At 42.9% G+C, this 19,197-nt stretch overlaps 1 pseudogene across 1 annotated transcript; it reads left to right on the top strand.

Annotated features, from left to right (window-relative positions):
- Positions 1-11,440: 11,440 nt before the first annotated feature.
- LOC306737801 (E3 ubiquitin-protein ligase TRIM39-like) lies at positions 11,441-13,087 on the top strand (annotated as a pseudogene). Its single transcript has one exon. The product of its transcript is annotated as an E3 ubiquitin-protein ligase TRIM39-like (transcript).
- The last annotated feature ends 6,110 nt before the right edge of the window (positions 13,088-19,197 follow it).

Below are 19,197 nucleotides of genomic sequence, written 5' to 3'. Positions count from 1 at the left end.
CACATGTATGCTTTAAATAAATGCCAAATATATAGGCATGTGAGTCCTTTTTACTGTAATTGATCTCCTTGGAGCAGAGGCTGCTTTAGCATACCATGCTTTATCAATATGTATGAAACACTGGGACAGTGGGAAGCTGTACTGCTCCTCTCACGTCTGTTTTGACCTCCATCTCCAGCTCCACTTCATCTCAGCCCTGCATCAAGCTGCTCTGCATATAGAGCGTCCTCTTCCTTAAACTATTTCATTCACATCACCTGATCAATATCTGGGCCTCTTATGACCACAACGTTGTTGGCTAAGCCCAACTACGTGATTTGATTAATTCTACTTTGAGTCAAAAAATAAAAAACCTGCAGCCAGATCCGCCGGTGTGCCGGTTTAACGTTAACGAGTGACAGCGTGAACTGAACCAGACCGGGGGGTGACGGCATGTCATCACCTTACGGGTTTTTCCTTTAAGACTGAACTGTAACGGAACATAAAGTAACTTTAACGTCAATGCACAACCCAAACACGTTAGCTAAACCTTGCAAGCCAACCAGCGTCCATTAAAAACAAGTTTGAGGGAAATGAGGACGCTGTAGACATCTTAATGGAATGGATGAAATGGTGTTGACTCAGTGCATAATGTTGTATCTGTGCTATTACGCTCTCTGTGAAACTAGTTTAAGGAAAAACGACTTTTATCTCTGAAAGTTTACAAAAATCATACTGTCCTGGCTCATTACTGACTATTACATGATTATTTTTTTTTCCTAATAACGCACTATGTTTTGATAATGAGTATTTCTAATTCAGATACAGATTCTGAATATGCTTTGGTGAAATTTAGATGTTATATTTGTTATGACAAATACATTCAACACATGTCTGACATTGATCATGTCAACAATTTGAAACACTGGAGATGTATGTGTTATACATGTTACCTGAAATGAACCCCAGCACGTTGTGCAGCCTCCGGAGTGACCAGAAGGGGGCGACAGCGGACTGTCTGTAATACTTACAGACTATTGACTGAGGATCACGTTCACCCGAACTTTAATCTCATTGTTTCATTTTGAAAACGTGCAATGACTCTCAAATGTTTCATTGATCTATTTAGGCCGACAGTATGTACCTGACAATACTCTTTGATCCAGACCTCTGTTTGTTGCAAAGTAAAAATATAAATGTACCATGTAGTTATTTTCTATGTATTTCTTTATTTTGTTATGCCTCCAGTGTTGGTAAAGTCTATATGTTCATTTTTAAATAAGTTGCAAAAAGTTATATACATGATAATAATGATATTAATTAATTAAGTTCCCACATTGTTTCCCCCTTATATATTAAGGTCACATCTTGTTCCCTTGCACCTACATGTATCATTACCTTCTGTTCTGGTACACAATCATTAAAGATTACAAATGTTTATGAGTACATTTAAATAAAATTGGGAAGAATTATACTGCACGTTGCTGGCCGTTCCTCCATTTTATTTATAGCAACATGTAATATTACGAGTATCAATACTTAACAGTAATAACAGTAATGCCTTTGAGTCAAATGGAAATCCAAACAATATTTATTGTACATAAAGTGTCATACATTGAATTAAATCAGACATGTTATCATATTGTTTCTCATATAAAGATATATCTAGAAGAACATTGAACATTTATTGAATTGTGCTACTCAGTAAATAAACGGTATAAATACTGTACATACAGGTTACATGAACATACTGTATTCCATGTGACAAATTAAATACTTTAAAACGTTCAGAATGATTATTTCTCGTTCAGCCTGAACTGTCAGTCTCCTTCTGGATTTCTGAGCAGATGCAAACAGCTGCTGACAGCGTCCTGTGTGTGGAAGGATCTTCCTGAACCCTCCAGCCCAGAAGAAGCAGATGGATACAAACTGCATCCTCTGTGCTGGTGGGGACGGGACGCTCCTCGTCCTCTCGGCTGGTGGGTGGAGCAGGTGGCGTCGGGGTGGAGGGGCAGGGAGGACCGTACTCACTGGGTCTCTGACTCTCTGAGGTCTGAGAGGGGTTCAGGTCTCCTGTGGGTCTGGGTCGTCCTGGGATGACGGGTTGGTTGACCTCCACCCTCAGCTGCCCCAAGAGTGAGACCTGAGGAGTCCTGCCCTGTGAGACAAAAACACAAGAGATGAATACATTTGAACTCAACTACACAACCTTTACATTGTGTTGAATCTGGCCTCCAATGATGGAATCATATCACTGATCCTTCTGTAGTCCTGGAGAGGGATTACTTACTCAGCCCACTGAAAGAAAGGCGACCGCCGCTCTCCATCTGGTCCTGTGGTCCTCCATCCTTCTCATCTGCTCCGTCATCAAGGAGACCCTGGATGTTGCTTCCTGTATCACGGCCGTCGATTCCTGAGTAAAAGAGACTTGGAGACTTTTCTTAACGTTAGTAGTTTTTACCACACATCTGTCTGGTTCAGCCACCTTCACCTAACTATGAAAATAAACAGAGAGAGTAAAATTAACAATCTTTGAATAACTGTTAAGTGACACTTTTAGGGGACTTGTGTTATTGCTGGTATCAAGTGTTGTTCTGGGAAACACTTTACACTTTATAAAGAAAAATACACAACAGAATAACAACCTTTCACAGTTTCACAGACTTAATGCCGAGAATACGAACACAGCTTCAACTGCAGTCGTACAGAGACCGGATAGCCCGTTGCAACGGGTCCAGCTCCCCATACTCCTGCAGCACCTCCCACAAAGGTCTGGACTCCCAAGTCCAAACTCCAAAGTACACAACTGAGGGCGGAGCTTCTTCAAACCTCTGCTGCAGGATGCTACCTATTGCCAACCCCGCCAGACGCGAGGGAAGGCTGTCTGGTGCTTTATCGGTCCTGCCAGACATAAAGGTTTTACAATCCTGCAGCAAACAGGCTGTCGGTCTCAATCCAAGTCGCTGTCCTCATCCCTCTGCCAGTGTCTTCTGTTTGTGGAGGATCCAAGGCCAGACTTGGAGGGCGCAGCCTCTTCTGATCTCTGGGGGACTGGGGGCACCACGCCAAAAGAGAGGGTGAAAAGATATGAAGTGAGAAGGGACTTGGAAACTGCAGATCCTGCCAGAAACTCTGAGTTGGGAACTGCTGGGAGAGAGGGTCATCTTCATCTTTTTCTTCCTCCTCAGCGAAGCTTCTTCAGGATGTTCTGCACCAAAACCTCTGCTGCAGGATGCTACCTATTGCCAACCCCGCCAGACGCGAGGGAAGGCTGTCTGGTGCTTCATCAGTCCTGCGAGACTTAAAGGTTTGACAATCCTGCAGGAAACAGGCTGTCGGTCTCAATCCGAGTCGCTGTCCTCATCCCTCTGCCAGTATCTTCTAAAGGATCCGAGGTCTGCCGTGGAGGGTGCAGACTCTCCGTAGTCCTCTTCTCTGGTCCTCTTGGCGGAGGATCTGAGGCCTGACGTGGAGGGCGCAGCCTCTTCTGATCTCTGGGGAATTAGGAGCACCACGCCAAAAGAGAGGGTGAAAAGATATGGAGTGGGAAGGGACTTGGAAACTGCAGATCCTGCCAGAAACTCTGAGTTGGGAACTGCTGGGAGAGAGGGTCATCTTCATCTTTTTCTTTCTCCTCAGCGAAGCTTCTTCAGGATGTTCTGCACCAAAACCTCTGCTGCAGGATGCTACCTATTGCCAACCCCGCCAGACGCGAGGGAAGGCTGTCTGGTGCTTAATCAGTCCTGCCAGACTTAAGGGTTTGACAATCCTGCAGCAAACAGGCTGTCGGTCTCAATCCAAGTCGCTGTCCTCATCCCTCTGCCAGTATCTTCTAAAGGATCCGAGGTCTGCCGTGGAGGGTGCAGACTCTCCGTAGTCCTCTTCTCTGGTCCTCTTGGCGGAAGATCCGAGGTCTGCCGTGGAGGGTGCAGACTCCCCGTAGTCCTCTTCTCTGGTCCTCTTGGCGGAGGATCCGAGGCCTGACGTGGAGGGTGCAGACTCTTCTGGCCTCTTGGGGGCTGGGGGCGCCACGCCAGAAGGGAGGGTGAGAGGATCGCCGGGTGGGAACCGCTGGGGGTGGGGGACAGGGTCATCTTCATCTTCCTCCTCCTCTTCTAGCGCTTCTTCATCGTCTTCCTCCCCTTCGTCCTCTTCATCTTCTTCTTCTGAGGAAGAAAAGGAAGAGCCCATGGAGCCGTATCCGGAATCTTCGCTCTCCCAGTCTTCCTCGTCGTCTTCCTCGTCGTCCTCCCAGTCTCCGTCCTCCCAGTGTCCGTCGTCGTCCTCTCCCTCGCCGTCCTCTAGGCGTTCGCCATGGAACACCCCCTGTTCCCAAACACCAAGCAGAAAATGACCATTCACAAATGCAAGATCATACTCACCTTCATTACCTCCGTCGTCTAAGGCGATCCTGAAGGGGACTCTTGCAGGACGCTCCATGATGTAGTTCACACCAGCTGAGAGGGAAAGGTTCAAACGTAAGGATTTCCCATAACATTCAATATTTCTGGATTACATTGAGCAATAATCAAAGTTTAAAATAGAAAAAACGACGGCATACTATATCCATAACAACGACAGACAACACACAAGAGGCTGTGCCTTTAAACTTTTACCAAATAATATGAAACATAGTGCAGTTCAGAGAGAGAGATATTCCAATGCCAATAATAATTGTTATTATTATTATTATTATTGTCGTTATTGATTTTGTCAGCATTACGATTTGAATATGTCCCAAACAACAATGTAGCATTAATAATGAACAAAAAGCCCTCCGAGGCAAACTTGTATTTGTGATGTTGGGCTATATAAAATAAACTGAATTGAATTGAACAAGCTTTAATCTTAAATTGCACATTAAGACTGCTTCATGCACGGCTTATTTTCTGGTCAATTAACCTACAGTTGAGTCTCTGAGCTCTCAGCAAAGACATTTATTCTGCACCAAACACTTGTCAGGAGTGTGTGAACAAAACGATCAATGGTTTGCAATAAACTGCGTGAACGTATTTCCTTTACATTGAGCACGTGCGTCATGACACACAGTGACACATATTAATCCAACATGACCACAGTCACCTCTTTCGTTTATAACTGATTATTCTCTCAGTGTATGAGGTGCACATTACAGCGCGTGGATGAGATGCTGGAGGCAGCACGCGCACATGCAGTCCCATAATGACTTAACAGATCGCTCTCTCCTGCCCCGAAAACGAAGAATATCTCAACAACGAGCAAAGTGCATTTCAATCTTAAATGTTAAATGTCATTTATTTAATATGATACAGTAAAAGGACCAGATATTTGTACAGTAAGTCATGTTTCCACAGTCAAAACAAAGCAACTCAGAGTCACCTGCCGGTCACGTGACGCTGGATTATCGAACGCTCCCAACGTACATATTTTAGAATTCTAAAAAAATGGATCAGGCGCCATTTTGTTTCTGACATTTCAATGTTAAACTTCGACGTTTCGATACCTTAAACCCAAAATAACAGGGTTTTCAAACCTCTGTAATAATCGTTAACACATCCCACACATCTCCCACAATTCTTAAGACATTCTGTCTCTCAAATTTCTTTTTACAGGCCTGACAACATTCTGTGACCTCAAACTCAAAACGTTTCACTGATTTCTAAACTGAGAACACTTTTAAGGATTTAACCCTTAATTTATTGATATAAAAAAAGCTAAATTACATCTAAAAGTGGTCTTACCTGCACAGCTCTTGTCCAACTCCCGGCCTGGTCCCTTCAGGGCTCTCTCTCGATGTTCAGACCACTGAAGTCCTCTTTGGGTCTCTGGTGGTCCTCACGATAGTTCTGTTCTGTCGCCAACAAGTTTCGTTCCTCTCAAACTCAAAGAGTTTTCTTTACAGTTTTGGGTTCACAGGAGGTTGTCAGCTGCTCATGTCAAAGTCCAAAGTGTAAAGGGACGGATCAGAACCGCCGCGGCCCTTAAGTAGCCTCGGTCCGGTTTCCATGGCATTCACTGACGTGCGTGCGTCCGTGCGTGCGATTGAGCAATACTAAAAGAGTAAATATTCATTATTTTTCTCATATTTGTCAAATATATATTTTTATTTGATTAAGACTCGAGTTATTGTTATTGTATTTGTCAGTGATCTGGTGCTATTCAGTACATCTGTGAGTTGTAAACCTTACACAACCCGTCTCTGCAACGCGCATTGTGATACAACACATCAGTGCCTAAAACACGTCTAAACTGTTCTATTCTTATCTTAAGTTATCTTCATATATCTTTAAGATCAAAATGTATACTGTTTGTATTTTAAACTTAAGCATACTTACTTTTATTTATATATCTCACTACAATGTCAACACACATATCAGAATTCTGACAGGTCAAACACTTTCATAACGAACACTCTTACATTTTGAATCAGCAGATTAACGGACAGACTCCAGCTGACTGAACATGACTGAACGTTTGTTATTCTGTCACCTGATTTATCTTACATGTGTGTTTGTGCATGTTGTGTATTGTCATTAAGTGAATCATTTCATAGTATTTTAATAATAATACAAATAATAAATGATCAATGACCTTGGTGATGAGCCTTTTTAGTATTTTATATAAACAATGTCAAACTATTTCCTATATTCTATTGTTAATAATATATCTGTTCACTGAGTAACAGTTATTGCTTGTTCCCAATTAAATTTGGATTATTAATCCATTTAATTTCAGGGGAAATCACATTGTTATTGCACGTTTATTTTTAGTATTGATTGCACTTTTTACTGAACTATATTTACTTGACAGATAATTTACTTTGCAGATTTAGAGACATTTCCCCTCTCAACTTCTTTAAACTGTTATTAGGTAAAAATGATTACTGTTTAATCCAATATTTTAGATTATTATTATTATTATTTGGGAACAGTGTTTACCTCCTGATATAAATAGTGTTTGTTTACATCATCATGTTATTGTGCGCATGTGCACTGTGCTGCACGCTGCATGTACATGCGTTATCTTAGAACATCATAATACATTATCATAATAAATAAGTATGTTTTTAAAGTTCATCATTTATATTTCGTAAAATCTGATATTCTAATAATATCTGGAAACAACAGCTGGTCAAAATCCTTGTGAATCATAAAGCGCACATTCTTTGCACAAACTCGCGTCCTCGCCTCTTGCTTGCGCCGCTATTGACGGTGATGCAGCCGCATTGCATCCATCTGGAACACGCCTGAAGACTTTAAACGTCTAAACAGTATAAACGAAGAACTGAATGGTGAATATTACACCACTGCGGGAACGAGAGACTGTCTTTAGCCACGCTAGCGACTTTTCGGTGAGTTCAATCTTGTGTTGGGAAGATCGTATGACAAGACTGTGACATGCGACGTCTTCCAGCTGATTGCCTGCAAACTTTTTTTGGAGGTTTGAATGAAGTGCGCTTTGCGACGCATTACAGCCCATTGGTGTCTCGACAGGAGGTTAACCACGTGGGCTGTATTCATTCAATAAAGACCGGTCTCTATTTAGATGAATAAAATACACTATTTAGAAACGTATTGTGTTCTTAAACATTACTTGTTTTGATTGACTTCATTCATTCAAGTCCTTTCCATGTGAGTTTTCTATGAAACCACTGAATGAGTTGTCATTTACCTGGTTGAACGCATTCAAGGTTCTTATCTGTTTCGCTTGAAAGACAAATTCAAGCATGAGCCTTTTTTTATCAGCGCTATTGGCCACAGTCATCATCGACCTGTCCATGTGGATCTCACGCTGCAGATTGGAAATATATTATGTTCATCAGACGCTAGCCCCATCCAATGTGGCAGCCGCATTTACAACCATTTCATATTGATAAATAACACAATTAGGAATTATTAAACTCCGAGATAACGACCCGCCTGCTCACATCCTCTGTTCAGAAACTCAAGTGAAGACTTAAAGGTATAGATAAATAAACCTTTATGCAGGGAAGACACTGAGACTGTAGAATAATTAATTATAATTAATCGTTCGTAAATATTCTCCGTAAAATGCAACAAAAAAGAGATATGACTGTATACATGAATATCACAATACAGAGCATTGCAGCTCTGTCGTAATTGGAGTAGAATTACAAGACAAAAATCTGGAATAATTCATGACCAGGGCTTTGTCTCATTTATTCATAAGTTATTTTCTAAAATAAATTAGCCTCACCAAAATATGGAGTCTGGTGTTTAAGAAACTGCATAACAATACGTGCTTTCACGTCAGTCTGCAAGTCGTCAAGTTGGCAACACTGCCTGTCGGTGAGGCTGCGTAAGCGCACGCGCACATACATAAATAGCCTTCAAAGTAAAAACAGTGCCATCATATTGCATTTATGGCGGTCTGCTCCAGATGGTTTGTCACACAGAGCTTTCTGATTGGAAACTGTTTGGAAAACAGCAGGCACTAAAACAATACTTTGCATGAACCGTCAATCAAACCCTTGCCAGGTTCCTCTATGGTTTCCCTTCCAGCGGTGAACACAAGGTGCAGTGCCGTATCGGCTGCCCTCCGTGTTAGAAGACGTTCTGCGTGCTTGAGCCCTTTTTATTAGTTTGACCCACTGCTCTCTGTTCGTCTCCCTGAGGAGGGACGACCCTCAGCACAGACGCCACGCCCATCAGGGCGTTATAATTATTGATTATTCATGTGTTCGTCACTTTAATGTTGCAGCTAAAGGTGGAGATAGTTTACATTCTTTGTATACTGGGTTGCTTGTGAAAGTGTTATCGTATCTTGTATTATTGATTTCAATCCACAAACTAACTAGTAACTCAATTAATAAGTACAATATTTGCCTCTGACTTGGAGTTGAAATATGAAATATAAAATTTAAATACTTAAGTATCTCAACATTGAGGTTGAGTAAATGAATAACAGTCTTTGGTCTCAAGCCACAGCAGATCTATATTTCTCGTTGTTGTGTGACTCACAAGCCTCCTGCTCACTGTTGTGCAACATGTGGGTCAAAGGTCGTCCTTCAGGAGTGACTCTCTCTCTGAACAGACCCATGAAACAGATCCCTGTTGCTGCAGCTTTGACATTTCATTGCATTAATTGAACAAGTGACCCAACAGAGACGTGTTAGTGAGAGTTTGTAGAACATTTCCTGGTGGATACGAGAGTGCTGACATGTTGCCAAGTTACAACAAGAAGCCGTCGACTGTCACGCTGACAGCTCTTGTTTCTCCGTCACAGATAAGAAATAATCCTGTGGTCTATGATGAGAATGTTTACACAACATGAATCTGTTAAACTGTTCTTTATGAGTGTGTCGTATTATTTTCATCTTTTCTCTGGACTTTTGGAAGAATAACTGAAAGAAGAAACAGGAAGTTCAGATATTTACCGTAAACAGATTGATTAAACATTTATAGATTGTTTCAACAACAAAAGTGAATATTTGTTATTTTGTTTTGCAGGTTTTTTAATTTGATACTCATATCAAACAATGCATGATGGGATAGACCCCGAGTCCTCCTGTGACCCACAACAAATGATGAGAGAGTGAATGAATGAATGAATGAAGGACAAAATAACTGGGAACACGTAAGAAGAAGAAAAACAGCATGATGTCCAATATTAGCCTTATAGAATTGTGTTTTTTTCCCCCCAAAACTAAAACAGTGCTATCTCCTCATCTACAGTTCCGATTTAATTCATTTCAATTGCTAAAGTACCGCAACCCTTGTGAGAAGAGACATGTCGGTTTACTTTTTTTCTTTTTTTAAAGATCGTTAAATTTGAATAATTCTGTAAACGGCTTAAAATGACTAAGCGATTATAACGTTTCACTAAATCATTCACAAGTCCCCTATACACTGGCGGATCTCAGTCAAAGACACATCCATGGAACCTACGAGACGTGGGAGTCTAACAAATCAACCTAGACCATTGTCTGACGAGTATAAGTGTCTCAAATTTGCGACGCGACACCGGAAGTATTTTGGTGTTTGTTTTTGGGCATTTCGAGGTCCTGCGATCTCGTTGGTCCTCAGACTCTTCTGAAAACACACCAGAGCAGGCTGTCCAGCCGCAGAGTGCGGAGATGAGCCACAGGAGTCCCACACAGGTGAACCCTGTACCGACGAGGCTAGCTTCTGGCTAACGAGTGGCGAGGTATCAGACAGGTAGAAACTGTCCAACCGCTGTTTCGGTATTGGCTGAGTGAACCAAGCCAAATCCAGCAGAGTCAAGTTGGCAACACTGCCTGTTGGTGAGGCTGCGTAAGCGCACGCGCACATACATAAATAGCCTTCAAAGTAAAAACAGTGCCATCATATTGCATTTATGGCGTGCATCTTATTTATTAAGATGTCCAGGTCTGACGGATTTAAAGTCAAAATATTCACACAAGACAATCCTGATCAATTAATCCGAAACTTAAAAAGAAAGAAAGACGATAACACCGGAAGAGGCGCGGCAGCAACTTGCCAGCGGACCCTCTCACCAGCCAGGTGTGTCCAATCCAATCAATCTGTCAGCTGTGCTTTCAAGATGCATGGTCTAGTTCAGTTTTGAAGTCATTTATTTAAATAAATGTTAAAACTGTGTTTGCCTCATGAATATATGTTATACTCATGCATAACACCACCTGTGTAGGACCAGTAATATCTGCTCCAGGTGAAGTAATGTTAGTTTTATAATAGTACCACGCTCTGGCCTACACTATGTTGTGTAAATTAGCTGTTCCAAGAGACAGTTTACAAAAGAAACTACTGGTCTATAAGGACAACTTGCAAGGCGAGAGAATAGTTGTCCAATGTTGTGTGGAGGGAGTAAGGATAAGGAATAGTTCACTCAAATTGCATAATTATGTAGTTGTCTCTTACCAGTTATTGGGTCAGTAATTTCATAATCCTTATTCCCTGAGGTCAAGCAGCAGGAATCATGTGGCAATGTGTAAATAATACTAGGTTAATCATTTTTGGGTAAACTAAATAGAGTATGTCACTGTTTATAAAACAGGGCGTTTATCCTTTGCTGTATGGGCTGCTTAAAAAAATTGCAAAATTAAGAGTATACCTACTTCTCCAGGGACCACTACACCACTGCTTTTAACTGAATCTCTGTGGTTTGAAGTTTAGTCTCACTGCGACTTTCCTGCTATTGTTACTGTTCATTGATCACTTCCTCTATTTCCTCTGGTTGTTTCACATTAAAATTGTTCTACAAGCGGGAGGCTTTTATTGTGAAACAGCTGGAGGAAATGTGATGTGTTTGTCATCAGTGCTGTTCTTTAATGCACATTGGACTTATTCTGTGCTGCTTTGCAAGAGAAGCAAGGTTGTGTCTGTCGGCCCGACTTTGATCTTGGTTGCTTGCGTAAAAGTTAAAAGATATAAAAAGAATCACACCTGTTTCCGGTTTTAACAAATAATTTAACTTTATTTTGAATAAAATGCTTTTCTTTTCTTCCACAATGTGTGTAGATATGGCTGCTGCAAACTATCTGCCATCTGAAGATCAGTTCCTGTGCTCCGTCTGTCTGGATGTGTTCACTGATCCAGTCAGCACACCATGTGGACACAACTTCTGCAAAAAGAGCATCAATGATTACTGGAATACCAACGACCAGAACACGTGTCCAATGTGTAAAAAGGTTTTCACCTCAAGACCTTAGCTGCTCGTCAACACTTTGGTCTCTGAGATGGTTTCTCATGTCAGACAGTCGGCTCAACAGAAAGCCAGCAGCAGCAGCTCAGAGCAACAAGAGTCCAAACCAGGAGAAGTTCCCTGTGACGTCTGCACTGGAACCAGACTGAAGGCCCTGAAGTCCTGCCTGGTGTGTCTGGCCTCCTACTGTGAGACTCACCTGGAGCCTCATCTGACAATGTCAGGCCTGAAGAGACATCAGCTGATCGAGCCTGTGGAGAACCTGGAAGGCAGGATGTGTACGAAGCACGATAAACCTCTGGAGCTGTTCTGTCAGACCGACCAGACATGTGTCTGCATGCTCTGCACTGTGTTAGACCACAAGATGCATGATGTTGTTCCTCTGAAAGAAGAATATGAAGGAAAGAAGGTCGAGCTGGAGAAGATAGAGGCTGAAATTCAGGAGATGATCCAGAAGAGACGACTGAAGATTCAGGAGGTCAAACGCATAGTGGAGCTCAGTGAGGAAGATGCAGACAGAGAGAAAGCAGAAGGTGTTTAGGTCTTCACTGATCTGAAGGAGTCTGTTGAGAGAAAACTGAACGAGCTCATCAATACCATAGAAGAGAAGCAGAGAGCAACAAAGAAACAGGCTGAAGACTCCATTAAAGAGCTGGAACAGGAAATCTCTGAGCTGATGAAGAGGAGCACTGAGGTGGAGAAGCTCTCCCTCTCTGAAGACCACCTCCACCTTCTCCAGAGCTTCCAGTCCCTAAACATCCACCTCCCACCACCCACCAAGGACTGGACAAAGGTCAGAGTTCCTCCAGCTTCATATGAGGGGACTGTGAGGAGAGCTGTGTCTCAGCTGGAGGAGACTCTCAGTGAAAAGATGAAGAAGCTGGTTGAAGTTGAGCTGAAGACAGTCCAGAAGTTTGCAGTGGAAGTGACTCTTGATCCTGATACAGCTCATCCTCACCTCATCCTGTCTGATGACGGGAAACAAGTACATCATGGTGATGTGAGGAAGAATCTCCCAAACAACCCAGAGAGATTTTCTTCTTGTGCTTGTGTCTTAGCAAAGCAGAGTTTCTCTTCAGGCAGATTTTACTTTGAGGTTGAAGTTAAAGGAAAGCCTGAATGGTATTTAGGAGTGACCAGAGAGTTGATCAACAGGAAGGGAGACATCACACCGAGTCCACAGAAGGGTTACTGGACTATAGGTTTGACAAATGGAAATGAGTATGAAGCTAATGATGACCCTGAAGTTGTTCTCTTCCTGAAGCCTCGGCCTCAGAAGGTGGGGGTGTTAGTGGACTATGAGGAGGGTCTGGTCTCCTTCTCTGACGTAGAAGCTGCAGCTCTTATCTACTCCTTTACTGGCTGCTGCTTCAAGGAGAAACTCTTCCCATTCTTCTGTCCTGAACCTAATTACGGTGGTACAAACTCTGCACCTCTGATCATCACTCCTGTCAGAGTAAACTAATCACTCTTTTTGTTCATTGTAATTATGTTATTCATTGAAGAGAATAACTGTATGTTCTGTGTGAATATCAAGCAGTTTAACTTTACATCTTATTTCATACAGAGTCTGTTTACTGTGGTGACGGATTTTCACGTCATTAAGACATTTTATTAAATGTATCCCGTTACATATAAACACATTCGTGGGACGCGTTCATCTCTTAAACTCTGCATCTTGACACATTATATGGAGAATATTCATTTCAACCTTTGTTTAAATCCACAGAAATTTATTTCCACTTCCAGAAGAAAGCGCCTTCTTTAAAGACACCAAATACATGAAGCTGAAGTCTGACTTTGAGTAAATCCGGTAAATTAATTATATCTGATGTGCACCCACAGAAAACATGTTGATTAATAGTTTTGTCATAAAGCTTCATTTAAGAGTGAGGTCTATTACATTTACAGAATACAGTATGTGTTATTGGGTGATGAAAGTTAATAAATAGAATAGATGCAAATGTTTTTTTGGTGTGAAAAGTGGTTTGAATAACTATTAGTCACTTTGGCCAACTTTGATTTGTTTTGTGAATATTGGTGAGATGGATGTGGAGTTTACGGACAATTAAAAAAAGATAATCGTTATGTATTTTTTGGACTATAGACTGTATTGTTATTACATTTGTTATCATAGGGTGACCAGACGTCCTCTTTTTCCCGGACATGTCCTCTTTTCGAGACCTAAAAAATGCGTCCGGCAGGGATTTCAAAAACGTCCGGGGATTTTGCCTCGTTGGATATTTGTGTTCCTCTGGGTCTTTCACAAACTAGTTATTACGCCCTTACAAGTTTTGGAAATGGTATCTCCCTTATGTTCCACCTTCTTGCGCGAGCTCTGACTGTCATTGGTCGACCGATCTCAGTGTTGCCAGATGCACGATAATTATCCTCCAAATACGACCATTTTGAGCCTTTGGTACGATACTTCGCCATTTCCAATCTGGCATCACTGAGCACCTTGCCACCTCCACTAGTTGCATTGTTTACAACAGCACATGACATCTGCAGCCATGCCGAAACCTAAATGTAAGTTCACGGACGAACTGAGAAAAAAATACCCATGTTTTCGCCTCGGCCGTGATGCTTCGGAAGCTGAGTGCATGACATGCAGAGCAGGCACTCACGTGTCAGTGGCAAATAAAGGTGGCAGCGATTTGGAAGCTCACGTGCACTCTGCAAAACACAAAACTGCAGCAAGAGGAGAGAGCTCACCCAGTAAAGTGACAGACTTTTTTGTGAGTAAAACAGACACTTCTGTTACGGCTGCAGAGGGTACCCTTGCTTTTCATACAATAAAGCATCACAACAGCTACAGATCAATGGACTGCACATCTGTTTTTTTTATTTATCATTATTGCTTTAATATATGGACAAGACACATTAAAGAAGCACCGGACTAAATGCCCCAAAAAAGATTTGTTTTACATTTACACTTTGCAATTTTGTTAACGTTCAATAAACATGTTCATATAGTCATTTTTGTCATTTCATTTGTGACATTTGTATGCATTCACATATATTCATATGTGGCATGCTATACACTAGCAGCAGCGGGGAGCTAGCAGCAGCGCTAGCTCGCTACAGCGGGGACACCCACCGAATGTAGAAGCGGCTTGTAACCCGACTTTTACGATATGTTTAAATAGCGTCCCTAGTGGTAGCTAGCATGTATTGCAATGTGTTTACAGGTTAAAGGTCAAGCCAAAGGATTAACACTGAATGTACACAATTATATTAAAGTAGTAACACTGAATGTATTATGAGCCTATATTAAGGAATAACACTGAATGTAGTAGGTGAGTTTAGCAGAAATGTACGTATAAGAGACAATATTTATTATTATTGTTCCCCTCTGATCACTTATGTGTGATACACAAAAATAATGATATGCAAAGACCACAGTGAGCGTTTTAAATTTAGGTTTTTTTATTGATCAACGAGAGGTTTGACTGACACACAACATCTCTAATCACACAACCATGTTCCCGGTTTGTCGCACACATACACTCATAAAAACAGAATGGTAATTTCATACTGCCATTGTACACCTGAGAGTATATATGTTGGTTCAGGCCACTTAAGAACAGGGTCCTTTGACACCAGCTGCAGGCAGGACGAGTGTCACGACATCTTAGAAAAGAGAGCAGGGACATCGTGGCAGAAAAGCAATCTGAGGGATGAAGGAATGTCAGATGTACACATTGCTCCATGATGTGTTGTGGCAGGGATTTCATTGGTATTTAGACGGTTGCAAATTGTAATTGGCATTGATTGCAGAGGCCGTGTTTTTACATTTTTTTTATATAAACTGGGGGTATCCGTTTAGAAACTATCAGACAGGAAGTAGTTTGTTGCCATGGCGAGGATGGGAGCTCCTGTTGGGACACCGGGGAACGGCCCACTGGACCCAGCGATGTCAATGTGGGAGTACGGCAGAGGGGCGTTAGAATCCACGCCATGCTGCATTGGAAATAAAGAAATAAAAGTTAGTCACAGGCAGTCCAGGTTCTATTGTTCACACTTACAGATAAATAACAGCTCAGTCTGACAATGTGCGAGCACCTTGTCGAGCCCCGCGGCCAGGATGAGGAACGCTGCAGGGGCCTGATGTCCTCGAGGTGTCATGGTGGACGGCAGGTTGTTGCTCTGCAGAATGTCCTCGTACTCAGACTTTCCCTTGTAGAAGTCGTAGTCCTCTCGTCTGATGCTGGACACCTCGAACACGTCGCCCAGCGCCTCTCCAGCTGCACGAGAGCGGACGAAGACCAAGAGTTAGTTGTTGGTGGAAGAAATAAAGCCTCAAATCACCATGAAGCAGTCGTGCTGGAACTTATTTACTGTTTTACAACGATACTCTCACGAGATCAAGTCGCCGTTGATTTCAGAGTCAGCCGCCGCAGTTGCTTTCCAACGACTGCGTGGCCCAGTGCATGATGGGAAACGCCTGGCTGTCGCCACATCAGAGAGCTGATTAGCTCTTAGATCCTCTGCTGCCATTGCTTGCGCTGCTTCCTCGGCGTGTCTTTGGTGTAGACAGGTGTTATGGTGATGTTGGTCTTGCGGACGAGCCGGTGGCGGTGGTTGTTGTGGAGGACGATACATGTGCAGACGGGAGGGTCCCCAGCACCTTTAAGACTCGGATACATGACAGGAAGAGTAAATGGGTGATGTGGTTTTAAAGCATTTTGGATCTTTTTCCTCAGATATTGAGGTTTTTGAAATACGTCAATTCCTTAGCCGCTTGCCTTCTATCCATACATTCAACTTATTTTTCCCACAACATTAAACATTTCTTATGTTTCTCTATTTAGTCTAAGTCTTTGACTTTGACCTTCTGGCTTTTTAAATCTTTATCCTTCCCTTCTAAGTCTTTTCGTAACATTCCCAGTTTTGTTCTACTAAAAGAACAACAAACAAGCCCATCTGACGTGAGGAGGCTGGGGGCGTGAGGGAGCCAGAGGAAGAGACGGCAACGCACACTCAGAAAGAGTCCTCCTCTCCACCACCTGTTCCAGAAACTCCTGCTTGCAGCCGATGATGGAGCCGGCCTTCTTAACTAGCTTGTTAAGTCTGTTGGTGTCACCGGCTCCAATGCTGCTTCCCCAGCAGACTATGGAGAAGTACAGGGCGCTGGCCACAACCGACTGCTAGAACATCTCCAGCATCTTGCTGCACACATTGAAGGATCGAAGCTTCCTCAGGAAAATTGCAGAGGGTCCAGCGACGATTTCACCTGCGTTCGGAGGTGGGCCAAGACCAGCCTCTCCAGCACCTTCATCACATGGGAGGTGAGGGCAACCGGTCGGTAGTCGTGGGGATGGATGGAATCGACTTCTTTGGGACAGGGACCAGGCACGACGTCTTCCACAGCACCGGGACCTCCTCCTGCCTCAGGCTCAGGTTGTAGAGGTGCTGCAGGACACCAGACAGCTGGGTGGCGCAGGTCTTTAGGACCCTGGGGCTGATGCCATCAGGTCCCTCAGCTTTGCCTTGGTGGAGTTTCTCCAGCTGTCTTCTCACCTGGTCAGTCATCACAGAGAGGGGGGGAGGGTGGAAGAGCCCATTGTTGTTGTTGAGGGCTCAGTGGAATAGCCATTGGATGTTGAGGGCTCAGTGTTTGTGCAGCTCAGCAGGGGGGGAGAAGGGGAGGTGTGGAGGTGTGGTGAGTGGAGGAGACGGATGAGGGCTGTGAACTAAACCTATTGAAGAAACAGTTTAGCTCGTTGGCCCTCTCCAGGGAGCCCCCTGACTGTCTCCCTCCCACCTTGACGCCAGTAATCTGCTTCATTCCGGTCCACACCTCCCTCATGTTGTTCTTCTGGAGTTTGGCCTCCAGCTTCCTCCTGTAGGAGTCCTTGCCCTCCCTGAGCTTCACCTTCAGGTTGCGCTGGACTCTCCTTAGCTCAAAATAAAATAAAAAACATACAGGCAGCTACTGTGACAGGCAGCCGCTGGCACGCCGCCATTTTAAGGACTTGTTGGAGTAACAAATGTATTTTGCTGTTTGCTACTGTCAATTTATGAAATTGTAATTATTAAATAAATGTTTAATAAAAGAAGAAAAAAACTCTGTAAGTACTGCAACTTACTGGGAGATGGTGATGTTTAAAACTTTAAAATAACAAAGAATTCTCCGCTGTAGAACTCATTGTTTGTACCAAGTTCACTTGTACATTTTCTCCGTAGATCATCATGGACAACGGACCGGCCCATCGCAACGGGAACGCTGCTCAGTGGCAGAAAGGTGAGAAAACTATAGAGATCAATTTAACGGTGAAAGGTCATTTTTATGCCTCCACGACTGTCATGGCCGGAGGCATCCGGTCTATTTTCGTGAACACAGCATCTCCAGAAAGCCTCGAGGGGGGGATTCTTCAAATTTGGCACAAATGTCCCCCTGGACTCAAGGATGAACTTATCATAGACTCTATGAAGCCTCGAGTTTTGCATTTGGGTTGTCGCCATCTTGTCTTTCATGCAAAACACCAAATAAGACATTCTTCTATACAATCTGTCACCGTGACCTCACATCTTCCCCGTAACTGAACAAACTGCTGTTTAAGATGGTGGGATGCAGTTAAAAGCTTGTGAAGATAATTGTGTGCAACATTTGACACTTCTTCCCCCAGTGCCAAGAGTTGCATGCATTTTTCTCTATTTAATATCATTATGAGTGTTTGGGTCAAACCATTTTAAAACATACATTTGCTATCTCGCTATATTAATTTATCATAACTTTAGGCCTTTTTCAGGGAATAGTGTATGGGGTGGAGAGGATATGTCACTCTTACCTGTCTTAAAAACTTGAGAGCCCTGCATAAACACTACTGTAGTAACGATTAACGGAGATCCAACGCTACTAGGCGTACTAACTTCACTGTAAGAAAGTTAACGGTGATAGGGACAACAGTTGAGTATGCACCTTTCAGTCGTAGACACGTAAGAGACATCCAACACGGCACTATATAGTGACGTACTAACGCTACGAAGCAATCGCTAACAAACACACGTTAGTTACGGTCTTACAAACACATAATGGAGGTCCAACACTACTGGTCGTACTAAGTTCACTGTAAGAAAGTTAACGGTGATAGAGACAACAGTTGATTACTCACCGTTCAGTCTCACACAAACGCTGTAGCCAGCTATCTGGCCCATTAGCTCCGGGTAGCTCCTTGTTAGCGAATCCTTCAGGCACTGGAGCTGCACCGTCTGTCCCCTCCAATATATTTGCTCAGGACTCTTTGCTTGGCATCTTCTGACTCACATTGAAGCTTTGCACACGTCGTAAGACACATCCATGTTTAGATGCTCAGACGCGGAAGTGGAAACCATATCCGCCAGATTTGAAACCATATCTCTGTGATGTATTATTGCTAAGATCTAATTTTATTTAAAACTTAAACACCTGGTTTTACGCATCGCCGCGGGCCCCGCCCCATAGGGTTAAATAAGGAATATGTTTGTTTTTTTAGAGAATGTTTACCTCAGAAAGACATCTTGACACCATCTGCTAGTGACTACATGACATCACAGCATTTCCTCCTGATAATTGCACACAGGTGAGTGAAA

The sequence above is a fragment of the Taurulus bubalis genome (assembly GCF_910589615.1).
Source record: "Taurulus bubalis genome assembly, chromosome: 6".
NCBI lineage: Eukaryota > Metazoa > Chordata > Actinopteri > Perciformes > Cottidae > Taurulus > Taurulus bubalis.
Note: the sequence above shows the minus strand (reverse complement) of the source record. Positions and strands in the feature narration are given on the sequence as shown.